This window comes from Falco cherrug, chromosome 2 (assembly GCF_023634085.1).
Source record: "Falco cherrug isolate bFalChe1 chromosome 2, bFalChe1.pri, whole genome shotgun sequence".
NCBI lineage: Eukaryota > Metazoa > Chordata > Aves > Falconiformes > Falconidae > Falco > Falco cherrug.
In genome coordinates, this window is record NC_073698.1 from 92038899 (window position 1) to 92057555 (window position 18657).

The following is an 18657-nucleotide window of genomic DNA, read 5'->3' on the forward strand; positions in this document are numbered from 1 at the left end:
ATTCAAGTTCAGTGTATGTTCTTACGCTTGGAACAAAAGACTATATAAGTTTACATTCTTTGTATTTATTTTCTTTTTAGTATTTATTTATTGCCCCTCATTCATCTCTACATTAAACAGCCCCATGTATATAGTCTCTCCTTGTATGAAAGACTCAAGAGAATTCCCAATTTGTTTCATCATCTGTTTTTGAAATAATTTGATTTGCATTGTTTTGAGACAGAAAGAATAAAACTAAACACAATAGAAAATACAACTCTGATTTAAATAATGCTTGCATATAGTCACTGTTATTTTTGTGTTGCTTGTAGGCCTAGCTTGATAATAATCCTTTTACAGAGACAATTCCAGTGTGGTATGATTTGCCTTAGGGACCAGTGGCATCTTTGACCCCTTGTTGAGAAACATTTGGAAAAAACCCTTAGGCAGAAAAAGTATTCCTACCAAGGTCCTGAGAAGTTATCTCTTTGTTTTGCCTAAGAGTGAGAGCATATTATTTTAGCAGTTCCACCATTCATTTCAAAACTCTCTGAATGTACCATTTAACCGTGAGGACTTGTCCTTCACTTTATCCTGCTGTTTCAACACCTCTCCCTCCAGTTCCTCAAACTTCATCTTTACTACCGGGAGGTAGAACAGAAATGGTGTAGGGCTATTCTGACATTTTCTTACTGTCTCTACCCTCCTTCACACCTAAATTTTACTCATATTCTTATATTTTTAATGAAGAACATTTACATATTAAAAAAATGTTACACAAGAGAAAATCTTGTTATTGTTTTTTTAACTATGTAACAAGAGTAAATCTTGTTAAAATGGAAAGCTAGCTAAAATAGTTGAAACACTTCATTTTCTTCACCCAAATGCTGAAAGCTGAAGGTAAGGTGGTGTATATGTATGAGAATGGAAAAGCACATAATTTTTGTATCTTTTTAAGAAATACTTCAATGGCTGTAACATCGTTTCTTACACTAACAAACTAAACTATATATATGTTCAAAGTATTTAACAGTAATGTTTTGACACAGAGAAAAAAAAAAAAAACATTACCTCTATGTACTGCTGATTCAGGGCTGTCTATTGTTAATTCAAACAGTTGCCCTGGGAAAAATAATCCTTACTTATGAATATTAATAAGAATGCTCCATTTGGCTCTGTTATTCTGCTCCACAGCTTGAGACATTCCCTGTCCCTCCCTGGCTCGGTCTTGTCACTGTGCAGATGAGGTGCAAGCCCAAAGGACAGGGACGGGTGGCAGGAGGTGACTACTCTTACCTTCCAGAAAGGGAAAGACAGAGGTGCTGGCAGCCACCGCTTGTGCTCCTGGCCCTTGTCCTACAGCCTTTCCCCAGCCACCTGCCCTCTCGCTCTCCTTCCACACCTTCCAGCAGCAAGAGTACACCCTGGGGTCTTCTGCGCTCGGTGGGGCTCTGTCCCCAGAAAGCTGAGAAAGGCTGTGCCTGGCAGAGACCCCCCACCACCACCACCGGCGCCTGCGTTGCTCCAAAGGTGGGTGTTGAGCACCCTCATGGGCAGAAGCGTTATTCCTAATATAGCTGAATGAACTAAACGACAAGTGATTGAGAAACTGAATAAATTAAATAGCGCTTTATGTATTCTATTTTAACCAAGCTATTCTCTTTACAAAGAATATCATTTTAAGGAAAACAGAAGCTGCTGGTGCTTGTGAGCTCGCAAGCCCGGAGCTGCAAGCAAACTGCCTCTGTCATCATTTGAAAACACAACGCTGACAGATCTCTGACTTGACGGTAGCACTAAACAGGATTAACCACTTTGGCATCTCAGGTTTCATTGCACTGAAATGGAAATAAGTGCTGTTCACACGAAGAATGGCATTTATTATATTATTCATGCCTGCAGTGGCCTCTCAGGGTGTACGTGGTCAGTCACGTCATGCCAAACAATGTTTGACTTGAAACTAAACTTTCAAGAGTGCTTTAACGCTGTTATTATCAGTTAATTCTTCTTTGGGTCTTAGGGTGCTAATTGAAAGACATAGCAGCCTGGTTCAAACACCCTGATAACACCCAGCTTCAGGAAAAGCACAATTTGGTTTTATTCTTATGCAGCACATTTATTTAGCAGTTAGCCACTCACCCACCCATGGCACTCCCTACCACCTGCATTTCATCTGGGACATGTTCACCACGGGGTATAGCACAAGCAGGACTTATACAGCCGTAATTCAGAGGCCTGACTCATTTGATGGCAAATTTGGGATCCCATTGCCAACCAGAGTGACTCCTTTCCATGGCTCCCTCAGGTCACAGCTGCTGCCCTGCCCCAAAGTCAGCCCAGGCAGTGGCCAGCTTGAGCTTCTGGCTTGCTCCCCCTTCCCACTCACCAGCTGGGCTCCCCCTCACTGCCTCAATCTCTCTGTGTCTTGCCTCCCTTTTGCCTTCCTCCAGCCCCAGCAGAGCTGAGGGGCCACAGGAGGCTGCCAGCAGGCGCTGGTGAAGCGGGGAGACAAAAGAAAATGTCAAGGAGTTATTGGTAGCAACTGGCAAATCCCGTGGCAGAAGTGCTCCGTTCAGTGGCATGACAGAAACCATACTGGATTTGGAAGCTGTGGGATCACGAGTTCCAAAGGCTGCATAGGAGAGAAATTCACCCCTCACAAGTACCTGTATGACCATGCCAGATTGCCTAAAAAATTTGGGAGAGAGCAGTGCACTTGCTTAAATTTGTTCATTTTCTGCAAGCTTTTGCACAGACAGAAGAGCTCAATTTTTATTTTTTGTTAACCACCCACAGAGCTGTCAAACCTTGCCAGACAGACCTCCTGCTGCATGCCTGGGACTGAACTGGGCAGTGATCCTCCCGGACAGCTGGATAAGCCCCAGTGGCACGGATATGGCAGCATTGGCTCCAACCGCTGAATTCAAAGGCAGGGATTATTAGCACCTTAGGGAAGAGGGTGCTCTATTTTACTTGAATTTCTTTTCCACTTTTAAAGAGCATCCAAAGGAACAATGTTAGTACATTAAAGGAGACTATGCTTTTGTTTGCCAGAATGTGAACCTGGAGCCAGAACAGTTCCTCTGTGGTAACTAAAAAGCTCAACCATTCATTACCCTCCTGTTGGATGACACTTGCAGTATCCCTTGAAGAGATCCATCCTTACCTAGGTATGCAGAGAAATCAACTGCATTAAGGGAAAAGGGGTAAGTCATACCACCTTCCATACTGTTTTGTGGCGTGCCTCAACCGAATGAGAACAATTAATCGTGAATTTTAACTGCTGCAAAATTCATTGGAATTTGGGTCAAATACATTGCTAAAATATTTGTTGATGCATCAGGATCGGTGACTTAGCACGTGCATAACAGCTTTTGCATTTGGCCCCCTAATACAAATCACTGATCCAGATTATTGTAACCCAAAAGGAGAAGTTTTGTTTTCTGGTGCTGCTGCTTTATTTCAAAACTCATGTTCATATCCATTCCATAAAATGTTTTCTCCCATTTTATTCATGGACTTTAAACTAGTTGGAAAGCTTCCTACTATGTTCACACAAGTAGTTGTGCTTCACTGAAATTGCCTCCAGTAAAGGGATGATTTTTCTGCCATTCCTAGATCCAAAGAAAAAAAAACCCTAAGGTTGGCTATTTTAACTCTCAAAATAGGATATTTAGAGCTAAAAGTTCTGAAAATGTTTGATTCACCATATTTCAATTCAAATACAATGCAATTTATGAGGAAAAAAAAGGGTCAAAACAGAGGAGTTATACATACTGAATCAAAACATTTCCATTTACTGAAACAGTTTTACTCAGTCCGCATATGAACATGTTCAGGATTTTGATATTTCAGCTATGGAAAAAATACCATAGAAATGGAAAAGTTGTAGGGAAGGAAAAAACATTTTCTGTCCAGCCCTGCATATTATTTATTCAACCAAGGGGCAGCCTGAAGCTCCAGAGAACTTGACAGATGCAGGGAAAAGAGCCCCCTTATCATCTCATATTTTATCTTTTTTGGTATTACAAATCTATTGCAAATTTTTGTCCCAAACATTCTGGGGGTAAGCATTTTGTTCTTTTTGCTTATCACTCTGCAGGAAGCATTCACTTTAGATAATAGAAAACCAGATAAAACAAAACTGTTTTCCCTTGCTGGTGCAATTTTAATCACTATCCATCCAAAGGCAAAAGATTACCCATAGCTTAAGTCCATCTTACCTGAAATTGGTTCCTCACTGCTTTTCCCCTACAAATCAATTCCTAACTAATACAGCAAAATATTTTAACAAGTTGTGTGGCCAATATTCTGTTCCCACTTATTTCTGTGAGCTTCCCGTACCTCAGAGAATTTATTTTCAGGTTTGAGAGATGCAAATGAAAATAATATTAACTCCTTTTCTTTCAGTGTTACCAGTTCCTACATGCATGTTGAAACACCTTATGTATATCCTGTAATGTTATAGGATTATAGGAAACATATAGAATGTCTGAATATTTTTACTTAATATAGTCACAGTGAGTGTTCTTTACACTTGTCATCTGTAATTATTCCTCTTCTTAATCTACACAGTTTAAAAATTGTGAAGGAGGTGATGGCATTTCCTACAAGCAAGCAGAAAAGAAAAAAAAAAAGAAAAAAGTTATTAAAAGAATATGTCATTGTCACACTTCAGGTCTTGAAGGACTTCTGAGGCTGTTCTGGAAAAGGTAGATTAATTCTTGGGAAAGAACAGAATGTTAACTTGCTGTCAGATAAAAATCTACAATATCTGTTGAATTCACATAACTGAGAGTAGAAGGCAGACCTATTTATGTCTGAATTACGGCTCCCCTCAGGTAGTGAAACTGTGCATCCTCTCATGTATCTATAATATACTTAGTTACATAGGACAACCATATTGTGACAGCTTGAAAGAAGGAGGACTCAGAAAATAGGAAGTTTAAAATTCTTACTGAAACAATTCATTTTTAGAAGCTAGTGGCATGCTCATTGCAGAAACAATAAAATCCTTTCTCTGAGGAAGCTGATACTTTCCAATGGCCTTAAAGATAGCTTGCATTCATTGCATCGTATTGCTGGCAAGGGACCATGGAAAGGTGACTGAGTCCACCCTCCATGTGAGGGCCAGTCTACCTGTGCCAGCTCTGACCAGTGGTGCCCAGCTTTTCTTGAAGCGTCTGAGGTTGGAAGCTGCACAACCACCCAGCCCATCTTCTTCCCTATCCTCATAACTTGTATGTTCAAGTCTTTCTTGCTCTGTTTTAAACCTGTTCTTTCTTGACTCATCCACTATGGAACCAGAGAGCAAATCCATCCTTTTCTCTTTACAGCAATCTTTCACATATTTAATACACATTCCTATCTGTACTGTATAGCTATGTATGCTATTTTCTCTTCTTCTGCTTTACCCCCTTCAACCTAAATCCCTGTTGGGTTCTTTTAGAATTCCCTTATAGGGGATATTTTATAGATATGAATGTTCTTTTCTGCTCTCTTCATGGGCTACATTTACTGAAGCCAGACAGACCACAGCTACTGAGCTTTTCTAGGGCTGTGTAAATCAGGCTATTTCACAAAATGTTTGTGCTTCTCTTTCTGTATTTTTTTATGTGATTTGACTTTCTCACTGCACCTCTCTGACATTATCCCCTTTGTACAGATTGTGATTTTTCTTTTTTCTTTCTTTTTTTCTTTTTCACATAATTGCAGCTTTTTTTCCCTGCAGAACACCCAGTAGTTCCCTCTTCCTGTTTGTATAGCTGATCATATCTGCCTCCACCCAGTAGTGTGCAATTATCCCTGTTGAATAGTATCCTCCTTTTTTCAGACCCAATCTCTAGCGTGTGAAAATCCTTCTAAATCCTGCATCTGTCTTCCAGCATGCTAAAGTCTCCCAGTTTGATAAAATCTGCAGTTATGTAAACAAGTTTTCTAAACCATCGCTGAGTTCATTAACATCCTTCTGACAACAAGGTGCTTGTACCAGCTCCCTAAATACCTTCATCTACATTGTTTCCCTTGTTTACTTGAAGAATATCATATGAAACCATATCAAAAATCCAACTAAACTGACATCCAACATGACACCCAATGTTCCTCCTCCACTGACGATTCCTCTTAGTTTGTTGCAAGAGAGAATAGATTTGTTTGACATCTTTTGTTCTTGACAAAGCTATGTTGGCTGTTTCTTGTTACAAGTTCTTAAAAATAGCTTGTTTACTTGCTCCAGTATCTTTTCTGGGCACTGAAATTAGATTGGTATACAACTCCCTATTTCCTTCTTTCCTTTCAACAATATTCTTTGTCCCTTTCTGTCCTGTAATATCCCTCCACTGTGAACTCTCACAGATAACCACTAGTAACTGAGATTTCACCAGCCAGTCCTTTAAGTCCAGCTGATGGAAAAGCAGCAAATTTTGTCTGGATAATTTCTCACTTGGTTTTTTGAGTCAAGTCTGATATCCATCTGTTTTCCCAAGTATCAATAATGCCTGCTTTTTTTAAAAAAAATCAAAATTAGATGCAAAAATATTAAGAAGCTTGGCTTTCTCAGTGTTATCTGTCAAAAACTTTCCAGTTCTGCTTGATACTGGAGTAATCATTTGCTTGATTCTGTTCCATTTCTGGTAATGTACTTAACGATTTCAGGTTACTCCTGATATCCCTTGCTAGTTGCATCTCATTTTCTGCTGCCTTTTCTGATTTCATCCCTGCACAATCTGACTACACTTTCATAGCTCTCCCAAGTAACCTGACCGAGCTTCTCTTTTCCGCATGCTTCATTCCCATCTGAGGTTCAGGAAGAGCTTGTAACAGCCAGGCTGATCTTTTACTGTGCCCCTTACCTCTTCTGCATGGATTGTTCAGTTACTTACACCCTTAACATTACTACTTGGAGGACCTGCCAGCTCTCTTAAACATCTTTTTTCAACTGCATCAGCCTCCCAGAATATCATACTAACTGGTGGTATGAGTTCATTGGGGTCTAGCTCCATGAAACATCTTGGCTTTGTTTTGATGTTGTTGCTTCTTTCTAAAATCATGGACTTTCCTTGCAAAAAAACTGGAAAGCCACACAGATGTATACGTACATACATATATACACATCACACATGTTTATGTTGCTCTTTGTGAAGAACAGTAAGAACTTAGAAATTGCCTGGCTTTTCTGACCCAAATAATTAAGTTTAATACTGACAAAAGAAAATGAAAGATGATGTGCGAGTCACCAGAAAACAAATTCATCATTCTGCTGAAAAATGGAAGCAGGCAGGACTTCTTATTCCTTTTCTAATAATGCTGTAAAGAAAATTTTTGCTTTACATCAGCTGTAGCTCATAGGTGAAGAACACATGTGAAGGCATTTAGCTCCTGGATTAGAAAAGTGTTAAAAGTTTTCTTCTATGCTGCTCTTTTTACTGGTGATTTATCTGTGATGTTGTAGACATTTATTCTTATGTCTATTGTTTATTCTCAGTTTCACCATGTCAGGGTTCTAAGAAGCTGGATTAATGCTGGCCATGCTTCCTGATTTCAGCCTCCTGGGAAAATTACAAGCAGGTAGAGGACTGCACCAGCTCTTATTTGACAAGATCTGCAACAATAGCGATAGAAACCAACGGTACGGTGTCCCACTGGCTCACAGCAAACAAATTCCTCCGATGTTATATCTAGCACTGGCTTGGGTTTAAACGATATCTTTAAAATATGTTTTTGTTTCTTCTCTGTCTCCCAATGACTTATTCTGTAACACTTGGCACATTTCTGTATCCATCTCTATATGAACATAATCTCTCGATTTCCTGCAGAAGTTCAGTATGACAGAAAGGAGAAAATACTTCAAATTAAGCAGCATCCATCTGCACTGGCTATGAGTGTACCACACACTTGGCCATCATGACTTATGGCAAGCATGTTTCCGTATTTCTTTGTCTTTCTCTTGTATATTTTTTACTCACTTGGATTAGCATATTTTTACTTGTTTCTCTCATGTTGTCTAAATATTAAATATTTATAATTTATGGCAAAGACTCATTTTCCTTCCTTCCAAAGAACCATTTTCTGCTTATGAGAGTGCCTAAAATAAATTGTTAGCAGCAACTTGCAATACATGCAGGATACTGAAGCAGGCTATATGAATTTCCCTTTCATATAGAAGAGTTTGAGGTGGTTTTATTGGGTTTTTTATACATTTGAGTTTCCTTTTCCTTTTTTCTTCCCATTAAAAAAACCAAAAAAACCACCAACAAAACAAAACCCTCCCAGAATCTCACTCTCACAACCTTAGTTTTGAATTTAAAATGTCACTTTCAAGTACCGGAGATGAAACTTGGGCATGGAAAGTCCTGAACGTTGGTAGTATTTTAAAGATGATTTCTCACCAGACATACTTAGGCTTACACGCCTCTTGGGGTCTGAACTAGAACACCTAGCGCTTATAAACCGAGAACATACCCTCCAAAAAAGCCAAGGAAGTGCTTTTCAGCGATTACGCGGTATTTATAAGCACGGTTCTCTGTAAAGTAATTGTGTAAAACCTCTGAAGTAGACGTGCACCGACTGCAATACGCATTATACAGCTGTGGCCATTCGCGCACGTTAACGTGGGCTGCTCCTTGAGGCGGCCGGTGCGGTGTGCGCGGCTGCACCCTCACGCCGGCACCGCACACGCGGCTGCAGCGCGTCGCCTTACGCGTCCCAGCAGAAAACTTTTGTCTTTAATCCCTCACGCATCTTCCAGACATTAACTGCTGGCACCCAAGTCTCCCACAGAAACACCTGCCATGGGGAAACCTTCCCGCCTCAGCAGGCGGCCCCGCCCGCAGGCACAGGACCGCGGAACCCCGCCGACCCCAACCCTCCGCAGCCGGCCGCCCCCCGAAGTGTCGCCGCTTCCCGCCGCAGCAAGGGCAGGGGGACAGGTGCCGCCGCGGCTGCCGTCGCCACCGAAGCCCCCCAACGCCGCCTGCCGCCCTCCCCGAGAAGGGCGGCTGGGCGCGGGCCGGCCCCTACCCCGCCGCAAGATGGCTCCCGGGGCGCCCCTTGCCTTCGCCTCGCCCCGCCAGCGGACGGCGCCAGGTGTGAAGGCGGGAGGGCGGCGGGAGGGCGACGGGAGGCAGCGGAGGGGAACGGCGGGGGCAACGCCGGCCGCGCTGCGCTCGGCGCCGCCTCACGGCTCCCTCTCAGGGGGCGGTTCAGCCCCTAACGTGCCCGCTCCTGCGGGGCCGCCTCCCGCAGACACGGGAGAGGTGCGGGTATGTCGGCAGCCCCGCGGCACGTGGTGGCCCCGGTGAGGGGCTCCAGACCTCCGGTCGCGCCACGGGAGCCGCTTTCCCCCGTGGCGAGCGGAAGGGGGGCGGCGGGGGGGAGGCCCGCGCCCCCGGTGCCGCTGCCGGGCATGCGCGGTGCCCCCAGAACATGGCGGCGGCGTGAGGCGGGCGATGGCAGGAGCGGCTTGACAGGCACGCGAGCCGCCGCGGGAGGCTGGGGACCCGCTTCCCGCCCGCCCGGTGAGTGGCGGCGGCGGTGCCGCCCGCAGCGGCGGGGACAGAAGGGGAGGCGAGAACGGGGGTCGTGCCCCCCTCCCCGGGCTCCCACCGCGACCTCTGCCCGCCGTGGCCGCACCGGGCGCCGCGGGGAAAGGAGAGCGGCGGCGGCCCCGTCCCCTCGTCACTGTGCCCTTTCTTCCTTTCCGGAGAGTCTCCGGCTGCCGGCCGCCGCCAGCCCCGCCGCGCTGGAGGCGGCAGCGGCTCCGGCCGGGGCCGCCCCGGGCTCAGGCGCCGCGTCCCGGCCTCTCGGAGCTGCCCGCTCCCCTCCTCGGCGGGCTGAGCTCCTGGCGCCGCGGGTCCCGCCGCCCCCCGCCCGAGGGATCCCGCCGGTCGCGGGGGCAGGGGCGCAGCTGCGAGGGCGGACGCGGCGGGACCCGCTCCCCGGGCGAGGGGAGCGGGGCGGCTCAGCCTCCCGGCACCGACAAAGCTCCGCTCCCCGGACGCGCAGCCAGGGCGGCTCAGGAGGTCCCCGACCCGCCGCCTGCTCGCCCCGCCGGTGCCTCCGTGGCGGGGCTGCTGCCGGGACGGGCCCCGCTCCCTGCCGCCCGCCGGCGCAGCGGAGCCGGCGGTGTTTGACAGGAGCGCCGGGAGGACACGCCTCCCCCGGCCGGGCGGCCCCGCTGCCTCCCCCGGCGCCGCCGTCTCCGCTCTCCGGCCGCCCGCCCTCCCGGCCGGGGCGGCGGGGCTGCGCCCGCCCAGCTCCTCGGTACCGCGGGCAGAGCCCTGAGGCTGGCGGGGTCCTGGGAAGCTGTTGTTAACCTGAAACCCGGGATGCACGTTAAAAACTGAGTAGTTCGGAGCGTTCCCTGGTGTTTGGTAAGGGGGTTGGGGGTGCCGCTTTGTGGTTGCGGGGTGATGGGGGTGGCCAGTTTGGGGGGCACTTGGCTTGCGCTGCGGCACCATTCCCGTTTTCTTTACAGTTAAACTGCGTATATGGTCGTACATGGGCAGCCGACTTGGGAGTACCTTGCACGGGGAATTGTGTTTTCCGTAGATGTGGCATGGTCCAAATGAGGTCGTTAAGGTACGAAGAGTTCTTTTCTTAGTGTTGTGTATCATCACTGTCTTTAGCTGCTGGGACAACCTGCAAAGCCGAGTGCAGTGCTGTCGTAATGACATCGATATTCAAGTTAAATTTTATGCTCAGTTATTCTTTATGAGTAGAGAGACACCTTAAGTGTTTTTAAAAATTGCAGACTAATTACTTATTGCAATTTAAAGCTGAAACATTTCCCTACGGTTATTTTCTGTTTCTCACTGATTAATTAGGCTATAGGAGACAGCCAAAAATAATTCTAAAGCCCAGAAGATTTAATGAAGAGGTGAAATACTGATAACTTACTGAGTTCTAGTAATGTGAACCTTACTTATAACATGCATGTTCTAGCTAATGTTTGCTTTGTGATTAAAACTTTAAAAGCGTAGACTTTGTGGGTATAATGGTAGCTTTTCAGACCATCCTATGTCTGACCTGTAAACAGCTCTTCAAGTCTGACTGGTTATGAATTTTTTATTATTCGGAGTAGCAGTCATAAACCTTCGGATTTGTAAAGCTTTTGTACTGCACCTTACTCTTTGGAAGTGGCAGAGAAAAAGCAGTCAGTGAGGCAGGCGCTTGGGGTCAGTAACATCTGTGGCACTTGGGCAGATGGGAGGAGTAACGGCAGGAAAGCATTCGCTGTGTTACAGTTATGTTTTAAGATGTCATATTAACATTGGGTAGTAAACAGGAAAGTGAAGCGTTGCAGCATACCAGTTCTCCACGGACCACCGTCAAGTGCTGCTCAGTCCACAGCAACCGAGTGGGCTCACTGGTAGCGTGTCCAGGGAAGTTACTTGTACAACCAGGCTGCGTGCTTGGGGGCAGGGGGAGCTGGTTTTCTCCCTTAAGGTATCATAAAATGTAAGTACTGTTTAGGGATGATATTACTTGAATTGATGTAAAGAAAAAACACATTGAAGGCACTGCTGTTGGTTGTTTTTTGGAATTTTCACAGTAATGCGAGTGGGAGCGGGAAAGAGTATATGGTAAAAATGAAATTGAGATCTGGAAGTACTTGTAACTTTTAACTTTTAAATGGTCTGGTCTTGAGTATCAAAGTAATGTTTACTGGTTTTTTGTTGGAGACACCTTTTGGAGTTATTGCTGTAGTTTTCAATTTGGTGTGAATTGGCAGCAATATTTGTATAATATCTTTCAGGTTGCTTAGTGTTGTATATTTTTATATTAATGTTCATATTCAGCAAAAAAAAATGCTGGCTTTTGATTTATGTGTTGTAGCTGCGAGTATGAACTAGAAGCTGTGTAGATATACAAACGAATGTCTCTAAATTGTTTTTAAAGTTGGGTCATATGTTAAGTGTTGATCTTGATGTAGAAAGGTGAGGGAAGAAGCAATGACAGTCCTCTAAAATGTTTCCTCAGACTGTATATTCCTACTTTGGATGCGCAGATGCCTTTTTTTCCTTTGTGGCTGTCCTTGCTGCATCCAGATATGGTGCTTTCGTAAGGCAGAGGTACAGTTTTATGCAGTAGCTGCTCGAGGTCAAAAGCAGCATTGCGGAGTGTTTCCTTTAGAAAAGCAAGTGTAACTTTGTTTTCACTAGTGTGAAATTTGTAGCACTGAGAAAGTATTAATTCCAATGTCAGTCTAAAACAATGACGAAGCTTTACTTAAGAGAGAATGTCCAAAAGCCTGAGGCAAATGTAGATAGCCGTTTCTGGCCACGGATGTCTTTCTCATGATTTTGCTTCATTGTTTTTTTGCTGTTCCAATGGGATTGTGAGCTCTGAGCAAGCCTTGTTTACTCCCTTCACTGTTGCAGTTGATCCATAATGGAGTGGATGTGTGGGGAGAAATGAAGCAATTATCCCTGGACATTAAATAGTATCAGGAAAAGACATTTGTCATTAACTGTCCAGGACACTGCAGCTGGCTTTCTTACTTGTCTGGATACACCGACCTGAAACAGGGATGGGTGAAATACACAGTTATTCTTGAATGTTTTAAGACAGTCTTTGAAAATATCATTTGACAGTCTACTGTAATATTTTCTAAGTGTAAATATAGAACAAACATACTACAGGTAGAGACAGGGATGCTGCTTCAAAGAGTCTACACAAGGGGGGTTGTTAACCAACTCCTTGACCTCTGCAGGACATTTAAAGTTCTGTTCATTCCCACTTGAAAGAAATAGCCTTAGGCACCCAGCATTAGTGCTGATTGCTTCTTCCAGAGATTAAAATCTTAAACGTAAAGGACTATACCATTTGTGATCTCTAAAGTGTAAGACATGCAACATAAGTGGCCTAGAACTCAAAAGATTTTCCTAGCATGTGAGAAAAGCCAGCAAGTCCTGTATGAAGTTATTGAGACTTAATAGAGCAGTTTGTAAATATGAAGCAATGGAAATGTTAAATGGAAAATTATTTGTGCTTGAATGTTAGTGGTGTTTTCATGACATGTAGTAGTCCTGGTATTTTTGCAAATACTTTTGATTTTTAATTTGGCTGCTCAATGTAATTTGAAGTCCCAGAATATTTGTTAACGTTCTGATAGGATTTGGTGAATTACTTTTCCTGTTCTTTGTGTTTTGGTATAGAAGAGTGTTTTTACTAATACAATTTGTGTGGCTTCTTTGGAGACTTCTTTCAAGACCCGAGTGTTCTATAATTTGGTGATACCTTGGTGTGGTAGGAAGCTTTAGTTTTATATGCAATTAAGTTTATTTTTGCATTGTAGCCATGACTGATGATGGTGAGGTACATGATGTGTGTGAACAGCTTTACTTACAATGTCTAAGTGGAGAAGCAATCAATTTGCTTCAGATGAAGCCATTTAAAAGTGCAACAGTTAAGTCCTTAAGTGAGTTGTAGTTTATTTTAAGAGTATATTTCTGTGTAAATACCAGTTTTGTACCTTCACACGCCTGCCAGCTGACTTGACCTGCATGGCCAGTGAGGGCTGACCATGTGTACCCAGCTTCTGCCACCTCTCCCTCCTGCAGCAGCAATAGCCATGGAGCAGCAGTGTTGCCTCTTGCTCCTGGGAGCAGCAAGAGATGATTTGGCAAGTGACCAGCTCAGTCCATGTGTGGGAATCTGTTTAAATTCCTCACATTGCCTAAAACTTGTATCTGTGATCTCCTCAAGTGTATTGTTTTTTGGAATGGGCACGGGGGGCTTGCAGGAGGGGAAGGGTGGCTTCAGGTACCTGAGCCAACAGTAAGCAGGCTCCCCTTTTATCTGCAGCAGGTGTCCTTGGAATAGGACCAAAAAATCCAGTACTTTCGTATCTTAGATCTATATAAATTGAAGAAGTATACGCTTCTTTGTGATGGGAAGTTACATGTCTCTCATTTCAGCAGTGGAGATTCAAGACTGATTCATAGTTCTGGACATAGTTTCTTTAACAAAGGCGCCTGCTTTAGGGATAGTGGTTGATAATTTTAGGATCCAAATTGGTGCAATACTAAGTGTGTCCTTAGTGGTTCTTCCATGTACTCTCTTCCTGCCTTTTTGAATTACTTGCAGAGCCTAATACCAAAATCTTTCTGATATACTAAAACCTTCAACAGAATTCTAGTGCTGTTTCATTTCTTTTAGCAGTGGGGTAGTAGCCTTTCTGTTCCACAAGGAGGTATCTTATGCCCAAACCAATCCTAAAGTACTCTTTCTTTTTTTGGATTTTTTTTTTAGAATAATGCTATATGCAGTTTAACTATGAACAGAGTTTTGGACTGTTATTTTTTTTACCCTTAAATGGTATATTTTCTGTGCAGCTCCTCATTTGTATGTCATCATCTAAAGCAAGCAAGACGTTGCATTAAAGGTAGATGTCCTGGTTAAATAATTTGATTCTAGGCTTTCAGCTTCACAAATCATGTCAAATTCTATTTAAGATACAAAGGAAATTCAGCCTTTTCATGAAAGGGATGAACTTCTTTGATGGAAGTCTTAAGTCTGTGGTCTTCTCAAGGTAATATGATTCCTTTTAGGATAGGGCAAAGATGAAGTTTAGCCTTTCATCCTTTAAGAGGGTAACACCATTTTAATGAGGTGCGTACCTAAAATGAAGCACGTACCGTTATTTATGTACTGTATGGAATCTATCAGAGATTAATGCTGGAAGGTTCAGTGGAAGGAGTGCAGTTCTTAGGGTACTTTTAAAAGCCCATTTAAAAAGCACAGTTTGTAAAAGTGAGTCTTGTGCGTGGAGGAATGTGAAAGGGTATCAGAGCTGCTAAATTTGGTGGAGCTCCTTATTGTCACTACCGTGTCAGAGGCTCAGAGATTAAAAGAGCTGTAGCATGTTTGATGGCACTTGTCATACCAAATCTCATGTATGTGTACTTTGCCCTGGAGTGCTATAAAGAGGCAGACAGCAGTTTTCTGGAAAGGTCAGAAGATATTTCATGATTAAATCCAGTACATAAACAGTGTTATAATTAGCTGGGAAACTTTGTATGTGACATGTAATTTTTTATTTTCAGCTCGTAGGTAAATGTTACCCAGGTCCTTGTCTGAATATTCTCCAGTGCTTAATGGTGTAGGCACTGGGTGGAGGGGAGGGGGGGGGGGGCGGGGGGGGGGCAGGGATTGCTTCCAGAAAGGTGATCTCTAGAAGTAGCAGAAACGTGATCTCCAGAAGCAGCAGAAAGCGAGATGTTCTGCGTCTGTCCTGGGCTAGAGCTGCACAAAACCAGTGACAGCTGTGCTGAAGAGGTAGAGGAGGTTGCGCTGTTACAGCCTGTTTCACTTGTTTTTTGGTTGTTTGTTTGTTTTTGTTTTTTTTTTTTTTATATAGTCTGAAAGTTGTCCTGGGAAGTGAAAAAGCGATACAGATTTGCTCTGGATGTTCCTGATGCTTTGGGTCTTTCATCTTCTTCCATTTTTGAAGAATGTAGCAAATACTACAGCTGAGTCTTTGCAGCTGTCTAGGCCTTTGAGCACTTAGGAGTTGTCTTTTCTGACCTGTCAGCATTTTAATTGCAGAAATGTCTAGCAGCACTGAGTGGTGCTTATGAATGTTTGTCCAAATAGATGAATAAATATTTTGGGTGGCATCTGTATGGAGGATGAACTCCCTTCCTGTGTAAGGGGATTAAAGAAGGCTTTTCCTTTTTAGTCAGAGAAATAAAAAGTTGGGGAAACAGCACAGCCATCAGTACCAACAGCACAGGTGAGTCCAGTACAGGGATGTGTGCCTGGAGACTGTAAGCAGCTTTATGGGGTTTTATCCCTTCAGAAACATCCTCTGGAAGGAGGAGCTATTGGGAAATTGCTTAAGGGTTTTTTAAGACTGGTTGGTTTGGTTTTGTGCCTTGATTAGACACGTTATTAGTGTGTGGGACCAGTGTAGTTGTCCCATTATGTGAGCCAGGGTACACTGCAGTGTTGCAGCAGCAGACAGATGTGGTGAGGCAAGTTCTTGTCTTTGTTAATATACAGTGGCAGGGAGTCCCAGCCAGCATTATGTTGTTTGGATTCTCAAGTGGGGAGAGAGAAACAGATATGTTAAGTGCTGTTAAGAGCATGATAGCAGGGGTATGTTGCTGCTGACAGCAAGGGGAGGCAAGCGTATTGCTCTGAAAAAAGCTAACTCCACCTGGGGTGCTGGCTGCAGACTGATCCTGTGCAGAAATGTCCCAAGGCTGTTCTCCATTCCTTCAAAGAAAAAAATAAATTGTGCACACTGTTTGACTTCCATAGATTTCTGCGTTAGACTGAAGTTGTTTGTATTTCTCTAGATATTCTGTAGGATGAATAAAAATCAGGACCACAGGGATGGTTTTGTCGGCTACACAGTATGTGGAGAGAGCTCTGTTAGATCATATCTGAACAGAGCTTCCTCAGCTCTTTTCAAGTTTGGAGGTAATGTAGATGGGAGGAAGCCAAAGTTGCCTAAGAGGCTGTAAAATCCCCTTTTCCACCATCCCTCCTCTAATTGTCTTTTTCCCCCCTGTCCACTTATCTACACATACTCTGACTGCTGCTTTTAAAGCTGCTGGTATTGCTTGTTGTGTGCCAAAGACAAGCACAGAAAAGCTCTATGGGGATCTCTAGCATCTGGGCATCTCTTCCTGTGTTTGCAACAGCAATTTCTTTTCTCCCTTACCTGCTGTATTTACTCTGTGCTGAAAGCATGCTCAGTGCCTCACAGAACAAATAGTTCAAGAGCTCTCTTCTGTGTCAAAGGAGGCTGAGCTGAAGGCAGAGGAGATGCATTGGGCTGTAGAGAATATTTCATGCAGGTATGTAGCCCTTAGCTAGTGCTAATCATACAGAATTGTTGGGGGGGTTTGTGCATAATATAGTTCTTTTGCTTTATGAAAGAAATTTGAGTTAGGCATTTGAACAAAGCCAGGTTGAATGATGATGATGAATGTTTTCAGGAAGAGTACTCCAGGCTTGAAGGGGGAAGTGGAAAACAGCAGAGGTTTCAGTGAGCTGAATTCACCAAAACGTTTAAACAATTTGTCAAACTGTTGTGCTACTGTAAATATATACTAGTAAACTACTATAACTGGCAGTTTTACTTAAGACAGAAATGCGCTGCAAGCTGTATTTTTGATTTATTTGAATATAACATTAAAATGCTCTTTCATGTGGGAAGACTGGCATTTTAAGAATATTTAGAGCTGTTAATGGCCAGTCAGCCGCTTTGCTGAACTGCTGACTTCACACATACCATTTCCTTTTTCAGGTTTTTACAACCCCACATCTTCTGACTTTTAAAGCAGGATGGGGAGGGAGGGAAAGAGGAGAAAAACTATTTTTATTTTCCACTAGTAGCCAAAGAGCAGCTCTAAACTTACTGCTTTCAAATTAGTAAATGTTGAATCTACATGACAGATTTCTTTCTGTTGTGCATTGATACAAGCTATGCTGTTTAATTTGGAGACCTTATTTATCTGCTCTTCTCATTTATAAGTATTTATTTCTTGTTTCAGGAATTTTGGGGACAAATATTTGGTCTAAACCTTGTTAAATCTTTGGTCTAAACCTTGTTAGTGTTGCTTTTTAAAATACACAATGCCTTGCTCTGTACTGAATAATACACTTAGTACTGTTTGAGAGCTTAGAGAGATTTCTGTAGTCTTGAAATGTATGACTTAATGTAATTACAGTTGCTCATATTCTAAAGCAGATCGTAAACTTACCTGGAGAGAGGGTAGAACATTTACAGGCAGTATTTTACTGTTGACAGCTTAAATGTTTGTTTATGCTAATCACTTCATAAATAGTGAGCAGTACACTGTTGGTGACTTTCTGAGGAATTTTGCAAGTGCAGAAAATTTCTTCTTGATGTTAAGGAAAATGACATTACAAAATTATGTTTGTAAAGCACTAAGTATCCCCTCTCTTCCTTTAACAAATTAAGAAATATTCAAACTTAGTTGTCGTAATAATACATATGGCTAGCTAATATTTGGTCTTTTGAAAGCCTGTTAACTTGACAAAAGCCTTTCTCTCCTAGCTTGGTTTTTATCAACTAAAAAAGAAGATATATCTCTAGAGAGAAGAGATGTCTCTAGAAATTCAGACATATCAGCTTATTAAAGTTCTGTTGTATGAAAACATGGAAGTTATATTCTTTCAAGGAAAGCAAAAAACTTTTTTCTTTTTCTTTTTTTTTTTTTTTCTTTACAAAGAATGTGAACTAAAAGGGATTGTGAATTGGGTCAGGTTTCTTGTCACAACACCAACTGGTTATATTTTGTGTGCATAAATGAAAGAAGACCTGATCTTATGTTTTGTTTTGAAATCATATAAGTGTAACGCTAAATAATATTGATAAGCTTGTGTTACATTTTATGAACTTCTGATTATGTTCATTTAAGTATTTTCTTTTTATTTTAGCCTTTGAGACTTTACTTTTCTATAGTGATGCCACAGTATGTTTAAAAGGTGTAAAGTGATTATCTCTATTGCAGAAATAAGTAAGTATATGCTCTTGTGTCTTGAAGTATACTAAATGAGTCTACACACTGGCTGATATCCTGGAAAGTAAATTTTCAAGTATTCGAGATCTGGAAGTATTGCACCTTATAGAAATATTCCTTTTAAGTCTTACTCTCTTTATTTGCTTCTTTTCAACCCCTTAAAGGCTTGTGGAAATGA

At 42.9% G+C, this 18657-nt stretch overlaps 1 protein-coding gene and 1 long non-coding RNA gene across 8 annotated transcripts in view; both read left to right on the forward strand.

Moving 5' to 3' along the window:
- Positions 1–4558: 4558 nt before the first annotated feature.
- Positions 4559–8006, forward strand: LOC129735445 (uncharacterized). The gene is made up of 2 exons (XR_008731095.1): positions 4559–4691; positions 7463–8006. It is a non-coding gene; the product is annotated as an uncharacterized LOC129735445 (long non-coding RNA).
- A 985-nt stretch (positions 8007–8991) lies between these two features.
- SCML2 (Scm polycomb group protein like 2) overlaps positions 8992–18657 on the forward strand; it is a 71763-nt gene continuing 62097 nt past the window's right edge. For 2 of the 7 annotated variants that reach the window (XM_027810879.2, XM_005443045.3), the window contains exons 1-2: positions 10219–10349; positions 10454–10557. The gene's annotated coding sequence lies outside the window, so the exon portion shown is untranslated. Of the gene's footprint in view, positions 9064–9205; positions 9495–10200; positions 10350–10453; positions 10558–10579; positions 11437–18657 lie in introns of those variants that run through there. The other 5 variants (XM_055702407.1, XM_055702404.1, XM_055702405.1 and 2 more) reach the window with 5 other exon arrangements.